This window comes from Aedes albopictus, chromosome 3 (genome assembly GCF_035046485.1).
Source record: "Aedes albopictus strain Foshan chromosome 3, AalbF5, whole genome shotgun sequence".
NCBI classification, from domain to species: Eukaryota; Metazoa; Arthropoda; class Insecta; order Diptera; family Culicidae; genus Aedes; species Aedes albopictus.
The window spans coordinates 436,669,969-436,686,636 of NC_085138.1; the positions used below are offsets into that span (position 1 = coordinate 436,669,969).

General features: G+C 37.7%; 1 protein-coding gene across 2 annotated transcripts in view; it reads right to left on the reverse strand.

Moving 5' to 3' along the window:
* Window positions 1-10,984, reverse strand: part of LOC109426028 (zinc finger protein 436) — a 60,123-nt gene extending 49,139 nt beyond the window's left edge. The window contains exon 1 of one of the 2 annotated variants that reach the window (XM_019701461.3): window positions 10,796-10,984. The gene's annotated coding sequence lies outside the window, so the exon portion shown is untranslated. The remainder of the gene's footprint in view (window positions 1-10,795) is intronic. The other variant, XM_062856556.1, reaches the window with a different exon arrangement.
* Window positions 10,985-16,668: the final 5,684 nt, after the last annotated feature.

A 16,668-nucleotide genomic window follows, 5' to 3' on the forward strand; every position in this document is an offset into this window, starting at 1 on the left:
GGTAGTATTTTGAAACTTTAATTCAGCATTAACAATGCAAATAAGCATGATGATAACGGTGCAATTATCATAATCCTATGAAAGAAAATCATAAAATAAAAAAATCTAGGTTGTATTATGTTTGTTTACTGATTCATTTTCGCGAATGTATGTTGTGCAAAAAATTGAGCTTCTCTAGATGAATCAATATTATCACCTTTTGTATGTGGATCAAAATAAAGTGTGTGTAGTTTTAGGAGTTGAGATCGATACGTACAGCACAACACTTTTCTGTTGATACTGTTAAACGATTGAAGTCCTGGCTATGCTCACAGACAAACAGACGTAACACTTGCGAAAATTCCATCGACCACGCTTTTAACGATCATTTTAAATCTTCATAGTTGTGGATTTCACAACCAGAAGCGCGCGCATCGCTTTTCTATGTGTTTGACGTTTCACACTAGCGACTTCTATTGTTGATATTGCACAACACAGTGTTTCGTGCCATATTTCCACCAGGTGATGGTAGTGTAAAGTGGGCGATGGATTTTCACGAAAATTGTTCTAGGTGTTACGTCTGTTTGTCTGTGCTATGCTTTTAATTACCCGCCTTTAATCTTGAAGAAAAGAGGAAACACTTGCTCTCAAATGTAACAGGAAATTAATTAAAAAAAATAAAGGACTGACGCGTGTAGGGCGTAGCGGCGCCGTGCGGTTAGCGGCGCCAGTCTTCTAGGCGTACCGTAAGCTGCGGAGTGTGGGTTCGATTCCCGCTCCAGTCGGTGAGATATATTCGTCGAACGAAAAATTCATCACTGGGTGTTCTGTGTGTTGTCCGTTGTCTAATACAATACGTATGTAATGTGTTCGGTCTGTGCAGCCTTTGGCTTAGTAAAAAGTATTTTCACCCATAAATGAAATTCTTAACCTCGATAGATTGACATTTATAATGTTTTTTTAATATATCAGATTTTTATGCATCACACTTTTGCAACTCTTTTTGCTGTTTTGTGCAACTTCGATTTTAGGCTTTAGTTGAAAGAACCTAGTACCTTTGTTTATTTCTGCAAAAAATATCAACAAAATGTACGCTGCTTTGTTTTGCGTTGTTTATAAATCACGTAGACTTAGTGGAGCGGACCTGATGTAATAACTAAAGCACATGATTATCACGCCGAGGACCTGGGACCAAATCCCACTTCACAGTGGTTGATATCGCAAAAAACACGATCGTGGGCATTTAGGGTATGCAAATGTGAAATAATATAATGGGATTTTCTGCAAAGTTGTTCCACATTTGAAGTAGTAAATTTTCAAAATTTTTGTTTTTCGATAAATTTACTCTAAAGTTAGATGAAAAATCTATTTTCTACATAAACTAAATTATGGCTTCGGCAAAGTTGTAGATAACATCATGCAGAAAATTATTGCCGACACTTTCAATTATTCGAGACACTTTTGCCCTTTTGCTCTATCTTCTAAAATAAGCGATATATAATAAATTTAGTATAAACATTGATCCGCTTTTTTCGAATATTTGAGGTAAATGTCACGGACTACCTTCGAAAACTGCCAATTGATATTTTAGACCTGTTCACTTTGAAACTTTTATTCTCCGATTCTCCGTGACACATCAAATTATCAATCCACATACAAGAACAAGTCTTCAGTCCAAAATTGAGCCAAATTGATAAAGATTCAAAGGTGTATCAAATCGATTTTGTGTTTTTAGCCGTTTTCACAGAAATTTAGTCAGAAATTCACAAAATTGCTCCGAAAAGATGCCGGAGATACCGTTAGAATATAGTTAGAACAATACTCTACAACTTTGCCGAAGACACTATAGTGTTTAAATTGCATATTTTGAAGATATTCAACAATTTTCGTTAAAAAATCACGAAAAAACACAATATTTTTACGATTTTACATATAAAACTTATGTAATTTTAGATTATTTTACGTGACTAACTTAATGAGCTATTACTCCTTTGTGTAACGAACATTTCGTCCATACATCGTTTTTGTGTAGGAATTCGTTTTCATTGACTAATTATCAAAAGTATGTCACGTTGATACTAAAAATCGCGCAGTTACCAGCACGAATTAAAACAAAGTAACCCATGATTAAGCATTGGCGTATCTAGGATTTTTTCCTAGGGGGTGCCTAGGGGGTGCCAGTTTCAGTGGCTTCCAGGTTGGTTTGGTTTTTTTTGTAAAGGGGAATACCGATTCACCCTCATTTTCTTAGTATAATGATATACTGCCTCGCGGAAAAAATAGCCCGTAAACTAAAACGCTGTATTATAAAGAACAGTTTTTTTTTTTTGAAAATCCAAACCATTGTACTGATTTAACGCTTTCTCCGCCATGTGAGGTTTGAAAACTTGATTGCGTGTGATACTTGGAATTTGCATTTTCAGTTTGAACTTAACAATTATCGCGACATTCTCTTTGTTTTGTGAATAGAAAACAATCAGGTCCATAAAAATATATTTTCAGAGCAATTATTAGAAGCGCAAATCTCGGAAACTATTATAAAATATCCACAAATTTGCGTGTAACTCGTATTATAGTTCCGTTCTAAAGCTTCACGAACATATTTTCAATTCAGTTGAAACCTGAAATTTGGTGCGAGCGAACCTCAATTTTTCTCTTCGGGATTCGGATGCTCGCACCAAATTCCAATTATATCTGGTGAAGGGAATGGTGTATAAAGCTGAAATATTGACTTACGTAAAACCAATTGTAGTCATCAGTCAAAATTTCAGCTCCGTACATTTAGAAAAATCGACTCTGGTTTAACACAAGAAATTTGTGTTCTCGGCAACATTCTTTTGGTAATTCCTCAGGGAATATTTGCGTCAATTTGTTTGGAAATTGTTTAGCAATTTATTTCAATTGAGACTTTTTTTGGTAACCTCTCAGTGTTTCTTTGGGTTTGGTAAATTCTTTAAGAATTTATTTGGTAATATGTTTGGAATTTGGTACTAAGCACCTTTTACGCCTCCTTTGAACATTTAATTGGCGATTATTTTGGAGACTTCTTTGGCAATTTCGTTAGGACTTTATTTGGCTTTTTTCATTCAAAATGTTTTCCCGAGAGTTCCTTTGCCAATTGTTTAGTAGTGTTTCAAGCATTCTTTTGTTAATGTCAGAAATTTTATTTATATTTGCTTGTGGCTTCGTGGTGGTGCGTCTAAGGTCACCAAGCCTATAGTCGCGTCGTGCTAAGGAGCGCGGGTTCGATTCCCGCCGCAGCTGTCAGGAAAAGTTTTCGGCTGTGCCACTGAACGTTGCATGCTAGACCGTTGTCTAGTGTCGTGCTTCCTTCAAAGAGCAAATAGCTCACTGGAAGCATTAAACGTGCCCATGTCTTTTTTTTTAATTCTCCAATTTCTCTTCAGGCAATTCCTTTGGGAATTCTTTTAGTGAAGCCTTGGTAATTCATTCGACTCTCGGAACTTCCTCACATTTTTTATTTTTTTTTTAAATGTCTTCGGCAGGTCATTCTACTTTTTTGGGATTTTCGATTTTTTTGACTTTCTTTATCTATGCTATTCAGTATTCCTTCGCCAATTCCTCCGAGAACTCATGCGGAAATTCTTTTATAAATCACTTCTATAACTTTAATGATAATTCTTTAGACAATTTCTACAGTTATTATGTAAGAAATTCCTGCAGCAGATGATTTCGGACTATCTTCGGCAAGTCCGATGTTACTTGCATTGATAAATTTATTTGGGAATTTCATCAGCAATTCCATTGGAAATTTGAGACACTTCGATTATTACTTTGGGAACTTCTTCGGTAGTTCCTTTGGAAATTCTTAGAGATTTTCTTCGGGAATTTATTTGAAAAAAATCTTTGGTGGCTCTTTAAAAATTCTGTCACGGTGATTCTACGGCGATTAAAGGGCGAACACGATGAAATTGCCACACAGAAAATATTGTATAGCTTTTGATTGCGTTCGTCAAAATAGATAATTTTTTGACCATTAATAGTATATTATGTGTAGCTAATACCATAAAATTTTCATTAAAATCGGTTGAGTATTGGCGCATATATTATCGATATCATAAAATGAGATTTTAGAAAACTTGTACACCCATTTCAAAAAATTACTTAGGCTATAACTTTTTTGTTACCTCATCAAAACGTTTGAAAATTTCACTCGATATTCTTAACATAGGGTCTGGGACCATTTGGGCAGGAGCACCTATTTTGGGCACTTGCTGCTATAACTCAGACAATTTTCAACCGATTGGCTTGATTTTTGAGACACGATCAGCTAGGCACAGTATGTAGCCGTGTACAAAAATTCAAGTCAATCGGTTTGAAATTTACTGAGTTGTAGCAGCAAGTGCCCAAAATAGGTGCTCCTGCCCAAATGGTCCCAGACCCTAGTATCAAATAAGTGGTAAAAATTTAATCGAAATCGGTTCAGTACTTTTTCTAGAAAATAAACAAAGCTCAAATCGCTTCAAGGTAAATTTTAGGTACTTTTTGACCATTTTTAGTTTCGCGTGCACTATTTTGACTGTAAAACTGGTAACACTGTCCCGATTTTTATAAAACTTTGACAGTGTAAAATTGTTGTGTTAAACTGTTTATAGTGAAAATTTCAGCCATTTTTGTTGAGTACTTTCGAAGTAAGAGCAGTTTGAATTTCACTATATCAAAAACCACATCTGCTTATTGTGACATAGTGTGACATATATGGTTATAACTTTTTAACGGTATGATCAAATTGAATGAAATTTTGACAAACTACTTCTACATACATACTTTACGTACAAAAAAATTTTCATTGAAATCGGTTCAGTATTTTTGGCACCAGCGTTGAAACGGAAAAAAGTGATATTTTCCAAAATGGTTGTTTGTACAAGGTTCTCAAGTGGCAATTTCCTTGTTTCAACGATATCTCCGCCATTACTCAACCGATTTTAATGAAAATTTTATGGTATTAGCTACACATAATATACTATTCATGGTAGCTATTTTGGCGAACGCAATCAAAAGTTATACAATATTTTCTGTGTGGCAATTTCATCGTGTTCGCCCTTTACTTTTGGAATTCTTTCAAAGTTTCTTCAGAAATTCCTTCGATGTTTCCGGAAATTTTTTTTGAGAATTTCATCGATTTTTGAATGTTTGTGAAATTTTTCATAGAACATATTTCGGCAATTTATTTTGAGATTGGATTTGGCTAATTTCTTCAAAAAGCCTCAATATTTTCTTCCGGAATTCCTCTGGTAATTCTTATATAAATGATTTTGGCAACTACTTTGAAAGTTTTAAGGTAATTTTGATGGATTTTTTCCGCAATTGCTTTGGGAATTTGCCAGGAAGGTTTTCGTGAATTTCATAAGATTTTCTTTGAGCAAGTCCAGTTGAGAATTTCTGAATTTCCAGTTCAGCAATTTCCGGAAGCAGTATATATGAATACAATTAAATCATAGAGAATAGCAAAAGTAATCATGATAAAATTGCCTGAGAAAATTGCAAAATAACTGGAAAAGAAATTGCTGAAATAATTTCAGAGGAATAGCCATTGAAATTATAGAAATAAAAATCCATAGAAATTGCTGATTAAAGACTACCACAGAAATTTTCAAATAAAAAAAAAACAACCATGCCGAAGAAACCCTCAAATAAATAGCCATACTGTGGTCTAGCGAATACGGAGTCGTGGGTTTGAATCCCATCAGAACGTGATTTTTTTCCCAAATTGATCTCTCAATTTTTCGGTGCCAATCAATTTATTTTTCTTGTTCATTCCTATAGGATTTCACTAGAGATTTGTCTAGCAATTCTAAGATTTCTCTGAAAATTCCAACTATTCTCGAAATTTGTTAAGGAATTCCTACAGAGATTTCTATTGGGGTTTTTTCAGTGGAATTCGTTGAAGAAGGCCAAGAAGAGTTGCAGGAGCAATACCATGATTAATTTCTACCCGCATAAACGATAACCATAAGACGTGCTTAACCACCTATTCGAGATACAATTCGAATAATAACCGGTATTGTTGAACCGTCTACATTGCGGTCCGTGTATGGTGTTGGTTTATTAGGGTAGAGTAAGGCCGATGCAAATATTTAATTTGTTTTATGTCACCCCCCCCCTTCAAAAATCCGAAAATATTGAAGGGGCGAAAAAAAAAAACATGGCGGCCAATGACTCCATTTTCAATAGATAAATTGTTTTCAAGCAACAATTTTTCAATAGTCGAAAAATATTTTTTCAATAGTGTGTATAATTTTAAATTTTTCAATAGTTTTTTTTTCGTTTGTTCCTTATTATTTTTTGTCCCCCCCCTCGTACCCAATGAGAGGTCTCGGACATAAAAGAAAAATAATATTTGCATCGGCCTAATCCATGATTAAAAACTTAAAACGAATTCTTGGAGTAAAATATGTAGGAATTTCTAGAGAAACCCCTTCAGTTGCCTGGGGGAATCTAAAGAATTAATCCTTGGAAAACCTAGAGAAGCCACTGCAAGAACCGGTAGAGGTATTCTGGATAAATTTGTAAAAGAGGCCCTGAAGGAATCACAGGAGGAATTTCCCGGAAGAATTTCAGCCATAATGCTAGGATAAATTCAAGTAGGAAACACTAGAATAATTTCTGGACATATCATAGTACGAACTTCTGGAGGAATTGCCGGCAGAACCGCAGTAGGAGTTGTTTGAAATATTCTTGGAAGAAGGCCAAAAGGAATTTCTGAAGGAATTCCATGACGAATTTCTAGAGGAATCTTTGAATGAAATCTCTAGAGGAATTCCTGGATGAGTCGTTGGAGAATTCCCTGGAAGAACAATCAAAGGAATTTCTGCAAGAATTTCAGGGAGATTACCAGGTAAGATCTCAGCCAAAAAACCAAGAGAATGCTCTAGAAGAATCCGTAGCATAATTTCTGGTGTACCATAGTTAGAATTTCTGGAGGAAGAATAGCTAGAAGAACCTCAGGAATTGCTTGAGCAATCCCAGCTGGAATATCTGGAGGAATTCTTAGAATTCCGGGAGCCATCATAGAAGTAATTTTTAGAGGAATTCTTGAAGCAGGAATGTCGAGGATATCCTAAGTTCCTCTAACAAATGCCTGGAGGAATAGCTCCTTGAAATAGGCGATAGAAGTGTACTGGAGGAATCCCCAATGGAATCGCAGGAGGAATTTCTGGAGGAATTACAGGAGGAATGCCAGGAGAAATCCCTAGAATTATTTCTGAAGGAGTTCTAAAGGGAATTGCTTGAAGAATTCCAGCTGGAATTCATGGAGGAAGGTAAATAGAATTTCTTGGAGAAATCCCTTGTGAAATTTCTAGAGGATAAGTCTTTGAAGGAATCTCGGGAAGAATCACCGAAGGGATTTTTAGATAAATCCCAGGGACATTTTCCAGAAGAATTTCCAGAAGAACTTCCCTAGTAGAATTCCTGAAGGTACCAGAGTGGGAATTTTTTGAGGAGTTCTAAGAGGAATTGCTGGAAGAATCTCAGCAGGAGTTTCCTGAGGAGTCCTAGCCACAATTCCCGAAGGAAGGCCAATATAACCTCCTGGAGGAATTCCATGAGAAATTTCTGGAAGAATCTCTGAATTAAATCTCTGAAAGATTTCCTGGAAGAATCACCGGAGAAATTGCTGGATCAATCTCTGCAGAAAATTATTGTATGCACAACCCCATCAAGAAGCAGAATCCTAAGGGAAGTTTATTGAAGAAATATCGGTAGGAATCCATAAAGGAGGCCTAGAGAAATCACTGTATAAATAGATAGAGGTGTTTCTGGAGGAATCCATGGAGAAGTCTGTTCATTGTTCTTATCAATATCCAAAACGCGTACAACAGGTATGTAAGAAATTCCAGGTGTGCTAAAGTTTCGTTCAAATGTGCCATTAATAAATATTGGAATTATTGTGTGAAGTTTTAAATTTAAGATGCTTGTCAAGGAAAAATTCTAGGGGGTGCCAAATTTGTTCTAGGGGGTGCCAGGCACCCCTGGAACCCCCCCTAGCTACGCCAATGATTAAGACGTCATGCCATCGTATTCTAATGTCTTTCGATTTAAGTATCAGAAATGGTGTAGATGATAAGGCTCGAGCCTGCGGATCAGAAGGTCCCAGGTTCAAGCTCAAATACATGATAAACCTTTTTTTTTCTTTGTAGCAGTTAGGATGATGAATCTGCCATGACTTACACGCAATCTCCCAAATAATAATGATCGGGACCTACCAATTAAGCCCATTCCAGGACTAGCTAGATATTTAGTTTACTTGTTGACAATAAATCGTGTCGACGAGATCAGCTGGGCAAAATATCGAGCAACTGTTTTTGATAACGATCAATTTAGCTAAAACAATTCAATACGATGATGGAACTGCTTCTGGATGCAACATTTTTCAGACAACTGTGGGTGGAGCTTACTTGTATCTATCTGCCCACAAATCAACACAACTACACGATGAAGGGAAACTTCATTCTTACTATGCACTCTACGGTTTCGAAACAAGGCTATGATGCCAAATTGCAATGAGATGCAGTGCGTAGTTTCATTAACTTATAACTGGATCGAGATGCAAAAAAAAACCTATTCCAAGACTCGAACCTTGAAATCTTCGAATCGACAATCTCATGCTCAACCATCTGCACCAATTTGAAACTAATGCAGATAAGACAAAGAAGTGTAATGACGTTTTAATCATGGGTAACTTTGTTTTATTTTGTGCTGGCAACTCTATGCGATTTTTAGTATCAACTTGACATACTTTTGATAATTAGTCAATGAAAACGAATTCCTACACTAAAATGATATATGGACGAAATATTCGTAACACATAGGAGCAATGGCTCATTAAATTAGTCACGTAAAACAATGTAAAATTACATGACTTTTACATGAAAAATCGTAAAAATATTGTATGTTTTCGTGATTTTTTAACGAAAATTGTTGAATAACTTTGAAATACGCAATTTAAACACCGTAGTGTCTTCGGAAATTTGGACTGAAGCCTTGTTTTTGCATGTGGATTGATAATTTGATGTGACACGGGTAGGGCAAAAAAAGTGAACAGGTCTAATATTCATGTTGAATATTAATTGGCATAGTTAGGTTCAGCTTCTATAATAAGCTGTAGGCGTTTGAATTTAGATATGTCGAAATGACATTTTCAGTACTGTATATCAGTAGGTCGGCTCCAGAGGCACGTTCTCCTCCATTTGGGACAATTTATTTTAGAAGATAGAGTAAAATTGTCTTCTGCACCTGTTTCTGCATGACATTATCTACAGAGATACGGACTTCAAATTTTGACGCGATCATTTCTCAGCTAGAACGATCATTTTCCAACAAGGAACTTATAACATGTTCAATTTTTGCAAAATAAGGGACGGCCTAATTGACATTCTACTTTATGCCTGACTCACTTACTTTAGATACAAAAGATACGGTAGATACTGATGACTTCTTGAATCTAATCGATTTTTTAATGTTTAATGAAAGAAAATCGTTTTTTTTTTCGGTACACCTGTTTCTTCTTACTGGTAACTCAGCACTTCTTGCTGTTTTTTTTTCTGTGCCATAAATTCTTTATTAATCATTAGTAATTTGATGCTGTAATTCACCAAATGTTTTGGTGCAGCTAAAACTTTTATTACTTCAGTATTTCTGAAAGTGAAATTCTAAGTAGTCATGAAATCGTGTAGAAAATATTTTTGTAGAACTGCACTGCCGTGTGCAGCATAGTTGTCCCACATTCGATTGGAATTTTCGCTAGAAATCCGAGAGTTCAATGATATTTATTATTAATGGAAAGATCGGTTGGTATGGTATCTATAGCACATCTATGACCTTTTTTTTGTTACCACCTGTTGTCAATTTTTATCTCATAACTGTCACTGTATATGCACAACTATTTTACACCAGTCAATTACATCTCTGCTCGACAAAATGCAGATAAAATATTTATGTATTGCCGAATTCCTATTTTATGCAAACATGCATATGCAAACAGGCCTATCGTTTATCTTCAAACATTTAAATCGCCTATAGCTGCAATTAAACCCATCCATTCGATAAAATAGGGACTCGTGCATTGAAGTCTCTTGCATTATATTAGTACTGATAAGAATGTACTCCTATGAGACCGCACTCGAGGAGCACCGGGAAACATGCGCGATACAACAGAAACGATAGTGAAGGCACACTCCAGCTACTGGAGCCAACGATGGAGACGAAAAAAAAACACACAAACACCCCGTAGGTTCCCCACTTGTGTTGTGCGGGAGGTTTAACGAAAAAAATCTCTCGTAACGAAAACTGATAAACCTTTCGAGGGGGATTTCGTTTGCGACGGAGATTAGACGAACCAAGCCATTTTCGGACAAATTTCACATTCGGACGTGTACCAAGTGCAAATTACGCAAGATCTATTTTTAAACTAGAGCTAGCACTCTTAATTAATCAATTGATTCCGGTGGCGATCGAATTGGGGGGCAATTGCGAGATGTGATAGGGTGAGACCCTATTTTTCAGGGCGAGTCAATCCCAGCCAGATAGTGGAGATGAAGAACTTTCAGGTTTCTAGCCTAAGATCTGTGCAGTCATCTACGTTTTTCGGTGCCATTTAGTCGCTTGTACTAGCATAGCAAGAGTATAAAACAAAAATATGGATCACAAAATCACACAAGCAAGATGGGTTTTTCGCCATATCACAGACATGCAGGAATTTCTTTTCTTTGCAAAAAAATAAACGAAAACACAATACGGATTCATGCAACGAAAACAAAAACGTACAAATTTAATCGCAATGCCAAGTACTTACAGCTAGACGGTGCTTTTCACTTTCGAGGAATCGAATTCACACAGAAATCGGATAAGAAAGACTCACAGAAAATAGGGCAGGAACTTCCACAAAAAGGCAATCTCACCAGCAGTCGTTCGAAGATTTTCACTGTCGTTCTCTCTACCCATACTGCTACTGCTCTTTTCTGTATCAGACTGACAGCTGGATTGTTTACTGCTATGCGCATGCGTTAGGTGAAGCGGTGTGGCCAGAGAAAATGAACGAAACAAGATTATGGGGGTATAGAGTTTAGCGAAATTATCTTTAAATTGCAGTTTATTTTACATAAAAAAATCAACTATAATTTCACATATGGATGCTCATACAGATATATGAAAAAATACATGACCATGATTCTTATTAACATTGAATTTTGAAGCCGTTCAAAATAAATGTCTCCATTTCCGACAGCTTAGAATTATAGATTACATATAAACACATATTAGACATATAAATGACTTCGATATTGCATCAATCAAGATTTGGCAACACTGCCAATTGGCAAGCTCACTGGGTACAATCGGTTACACGGGTGTACAAAACATCAAACTTTATTACAATATTTATAAAACATTGATTTAATAAATCTATAAGCGGATGTTTGAAAGAAAGCTGCTGTACGCGGACGAGATGCAAGTTTTCAGTCATTGCCACGGTACTAGATTGCCTTGCACTGTTTTTGAACACTATCCAAATCTTGAACAGTCTCTGGAATTTTATTATAAATCGAATTTAAGTAAATAATTCTCACTCAATGTAAACGTATGATGTAGATGCGTATACCTGTGTGCCACGGTATTGCACCAGTTTAGTTACAAAATTATAAATATTTTACGTTAACGAATTGTATTGAAAATTTTGTATCGTTAATGAAACGTAAACTGCACAATCTTAAGATTTATTTGAAGATATTGCTGTTACGAAATAAGTTTGACTGGCAATCAAATATCAAAGCAACACAAAGAACTGAAAGGATGTCCTTTACACTATAACATTGTCATTACAGAAAATATTGTTTATCTTACTTTCATTATGCATCCATGATCCAACAGAACACGAAAAAAAGAAATAAAGAATACAACAACACAGTTTCTCAAAGTTTTGCTCGAACATTATTAAATTAGGTAATAAATCATAATACCCTCGCTTTTTTGCTCCATTTTATTGCGAAAAGAGAGAATTTATCATCTCACCATACAAAAATTCAGGCCAAGTAACAGTACCAACTGAATAACAGTTTCCTAAGATGAAGTTTGCTTAAGAGTAGTTTGTTCCACTTTTGTACAGCAAACATGTTTTTTGGGAGCTCATTACTACAAATCTAGTACTTCACCGATCGCGTCCTATTGTTGAACACTGGCATAACCTAATGGGTAGTACGCTGATCCCAAGAAATTTCTTGGCCTATGTTGATGCATGTAAAATTCAGGCAAGGAATCGCTCAAGAAATGAGAAAGCATCGCTTTATTTCGGATCCTAGTACAGAGCTGAAACGAAACGTCAAATCAAATGGGGCTTGCTGTGTTAAATTTCTTGACCATTCTGGTCACGGAAAAATAATGCACTGAAGGAAAATTACTTGAGCGATTCCGTTGGAAGTGCATACCTCGCATAAACTGTTAGCATGACTGCCAGATTTTTCTTCACTTTTCCTAATCGTGCATTTCAAGCACTGAAAGGCGGAATGCGGTTGAAATTACTATTCTGAGGGTCAATTTAAATACACAATGCCAGTAAATTTGAGCAGACAAAGCAGACATTTTTTTTTTCAATTTTACCATGGACCCGATTTACATTTAAAAAATGTTTCTGTTGGCCATCGGATTCAAACCAAGAACCTTGAGATCACCAGGCTCGCACGCTACCACTCGGCTATCGAACCGGTTGATATGGAAGGAAACAAAACGCATGGTAAATTTGAAAACATTTTTATACTTGTCAGTGAGGGGTTTCAGGGGCGTTCCAGGGCAGAGGGCTTCATGAACATTCCAGCAGTTCCCACGAAGGTGCAAGAGCATTCCAGAGGAATTCGTAGGGTTAATAAAGTTCCAGGGGTATTTCAGAGCGTTCCACTTCGTACATTGACCGATATAAAGTTTTCAAAAACTCAAGATAATTCCCTTATGCCCAGTTTTGTGTTCAAAAAGAATAGGTGAAGAAATTTCTTGACCGGTTCCTGGCAGAAACTGTCTACAGTGACTGCCATTTGAATTGTAATTTCTTCGCAACTGCGTACTACGATCGAAGAAAAACGGTTTCTTTGCGATTCAGGCAAAGAATTTCCCATGCATCAAGATAAGCCGAGAAATTTTTTCTGATCGGCAAACAACCTTTTACACACGAGAGAAAAACGATTTTTATGCTCTTTTTCGTGAAAATCTGACTTTGATATCTTTGAGTTACAATAGAAATGGAGGAGAACGTGCCTCTTTGTTTTTCCTTCTAAACCATAGGGGGATAAATCTGCTCATCAGACACCCTAACAGGAAGGTTAGGGTAGTGTGGGGTTAAGGCCGTCTTCTACAATGCCGGTAGAAGCCAGGACTACTCTCTCCTCGACCCACTAAAACACATTCCTATGGTCGCCAAACCCTACGTCTCTCCGGAACCACCAAGAAGGTATTGCTTCAGAGAGGGGCTAGTGCATATCGCACCCTCAAGGTTAGCTGCCGTAGCCTAGCAGCAACGAACATCGATGACTTGCTCTGGAGAGTCCATCACGGTAGCGTGCTGGCGCTTAGCCAGTTTCCCGAGTGGTCCTCGCCACTCCCTTTGTCCTCGGAAGGCGGGCAGGGTCAACCCCGCCCGCGCCCTACTGCTGAGCGGACATCAAGAACTGATGCCCACATGCAACCTGATCTGCCCTGCCCGCAAAGGAAGGGTATTACTACCCTTCAGGCCTTATCAGATGCATTCGTAGGTTGCAGACAGAAGGGTCTCACCTACCCCGACCCTTGCCGGGGACCCCTTTCCAACCGCGGGCTCAGATCCAACCCAGTAGACTGACGCCACGACAGCACCGCTACCGGGACTTCCTCGATCTCGACCGCAGGGCACCGGTATGACCTACGAAGCCGACTTCGAACCCCTGGACCACCTCTTGTACTGCATCTGGACTAGCCATTCTCCGAGTCCACGCGCCACCTCCTCTGTAGCTCCCAGACGATATGGGTAATAGCCGTTGAAACGGCATTCCAGCTAATCTCATCCCTACACATTCTCTGGACCAAGTTGTCCGGAGTTGTGTGCTCCCCGCATGTGGCAAGCATGCGGTCACGCATTGTGCGAAAACGCGGGCACACGAACAAAACGTGTTCCGCCGTTTCCTCTAAACCATTGCACACTGAGCATTCGGGAGAATCCGCATGCCCGAAACGGTGTAGATACTGTCGGAAGCAACCGTGACCTGTAAGGACCTGTGTCAGGTGGAATGTAACTTCCCCATGGCGCCTATTAATCCAACTATCTACCCTCGGTATCAACCTATGGGTCCACCTTCCTTTGGTGGAACTGTCCCACGCGCGCTGCCATTTGACCATAGATGCCATTCTGACAGTCTTGCGTATGCCTCTTGTGCCGCGCATTTCGAAGCACTCCATGTCCTCACTGATAAGAATGCTGATAGGCACCATACCAGTAATGACGCAGACAGCGTCGTGTGACACGGTACGGTACGCGCTCGCAACCCTCAGGCACATAAGCCTGTAAGTACTTTCCAGCTTCCGTCGGTAGCATTCAGTACTTAGCGCGGTGCCCCACATCGGGCCGCCATACCTAAGTATGGACGTAGCAACACTAGCCAGAAGCTTGAGCTTACTGGCGTTCACCGCAGAGCTATTGGACATCATCCGGGACAGTGCCGCAATAGCTATGGATGCTTTTTTACAGGCATAATCGACGTGGCTACCGAAGGTAAGCTTATCGTCGCTCATCACGCCCAAGTGTTTAACGGAGCGCTTTGACAGGATAGTGCACTCTCCTACACTGATCTCCGTCTGCTGCTCCGACTTCCGGTTGTTAACAACCGTCACCTCTATCTTGTGGTGAGCCAGCTCCAGTTTCCTGGACCGCATCCACGCCTCCACAACCTTGATCGAGTGGTCGGTAGTCAACTTCACCTCCTCGATCGTTTCACCGTAGATAGTTAATCATGATATAATAACTACGAAGTGTACGGTGACCAATGATCACCTCGACCAGCGTTTGGCAGCTTTCTCTCAGAATAGAATGAAACTTAAGTAAAAAGAAAATCGTGTTAAGTACTGTTCCTTTGAATTCCACTAAGAATTTGCATCCTTTGACAGATACGTATTTCGACCTCAACTGTAAAGTCGACTTCAGTGTCTTGTACTTGTCTCAACTCAAGTCGAGTCGATTGACATAAAAAACTTCCATTTTTAATTATAGTGTTTTGAAGTAGATTGAAAGTTATGACAATTTATAGCGTAACTTAAAAATGATTAAAAGCCAAATGGAACTGTTATGCGAGTGGGGACAGTAGAGTAAGTGACAAGTTCAGTGGTGTTGGTCCCCCTGAATGTTTAGATTTTGGTTTCCGATAGGTCCAGGATCCTTTAGTTTTTGGAAATTTTCTCGACTTTTTTGGACATAAAGAATCCTGGAGCCTACCGAACGGTAAACGATATACAAATTTATTCTAAAAAAAACGGTTAAAGATATACAAATGCCAAAATGAACAAAATCTCTCATTAATAGCCAATGATGTGCGCATTAAATACTGACATGAAAAGCAGACCCTGTCCCAGTTAGAACGTTACGCCAAGCAAAATAAAAATAATAAGAAGCTAAGGACTGTTCATTTTATAAAGAGGACAACTTTGCAAGGCTGTAAAAAGAAAACGCGTAGTTCAAATTTGAGCAGCTTTGGTTAGTTGTTCAGTACATTATATTAGCAGATAATAATCATAATTAAATTAGGTTAAAATTATTCAACTTCATAGAAATGCGAAAAAGTGTTAGGAGAGGTCAATTTTTCGATTCCCAAAAACTAAAGATAAAAACAAAATTACTGTAAAACATCGGTGTATCGTTTTAAATTTCATAAAAGTGTTTGCCATACTGCAGCAGTATGAGTGATAGATATTCTGGCAAAATGTAAACCTAATCGGAATATTAGTTGTTGAGATATTAAAGTTACAAGTTGGACTCGATTTTCAGATCAAAATTTATTTGTTAAACAAAAATGTATGAAAATATAAAATTTTGAATGTTTTCAATGGATCTAGTCGAAAGTACTAATAATGCAATTTCAAAGGCAGAAAACCGCTTCTTGATAGCATTGTTGGCTCGGTTACTGTGCTTTATGGAAGTTACCGGAGGTAAAACAGCTTCATTCTTTGAAGGTTCTTCTAAATAACTATGTAACCTTTTGCAAATACAACTTAACAATGATGGCGAAAATAAAACTTAACATGTAGTTATGTTCAAATAAGGTATATAATCACATAGGGTCAAGCCTTGTTGAAAATAAACAATAATAAGCTTCTCTAGAATCGAAAACTTGCATTTATGGAGCAAAAAGTATGCAATTTTTCAATATGGCCATCATGAAGGATTAAATTTATGATGAAGAACGTACTTTAAAGCATATTTTTCTTCAGTATCATTCAGAATGCGATTCTCTTCTATACTGGACAAATTTTTAACTGAATCCATAGTGTTATTGCACCACTGGACTTAAATAAGTATTTTTTATCATTTTCATTGATAACAAGGTAACTCACTATATCAAGTTGTGTAATGCTTGGTGCATTATTACTGACCAACTATTACGCTCTACCTTTAGGAGAATGGTATTAGATCCCAACACATTGAAAAGTTCATGAAAATTT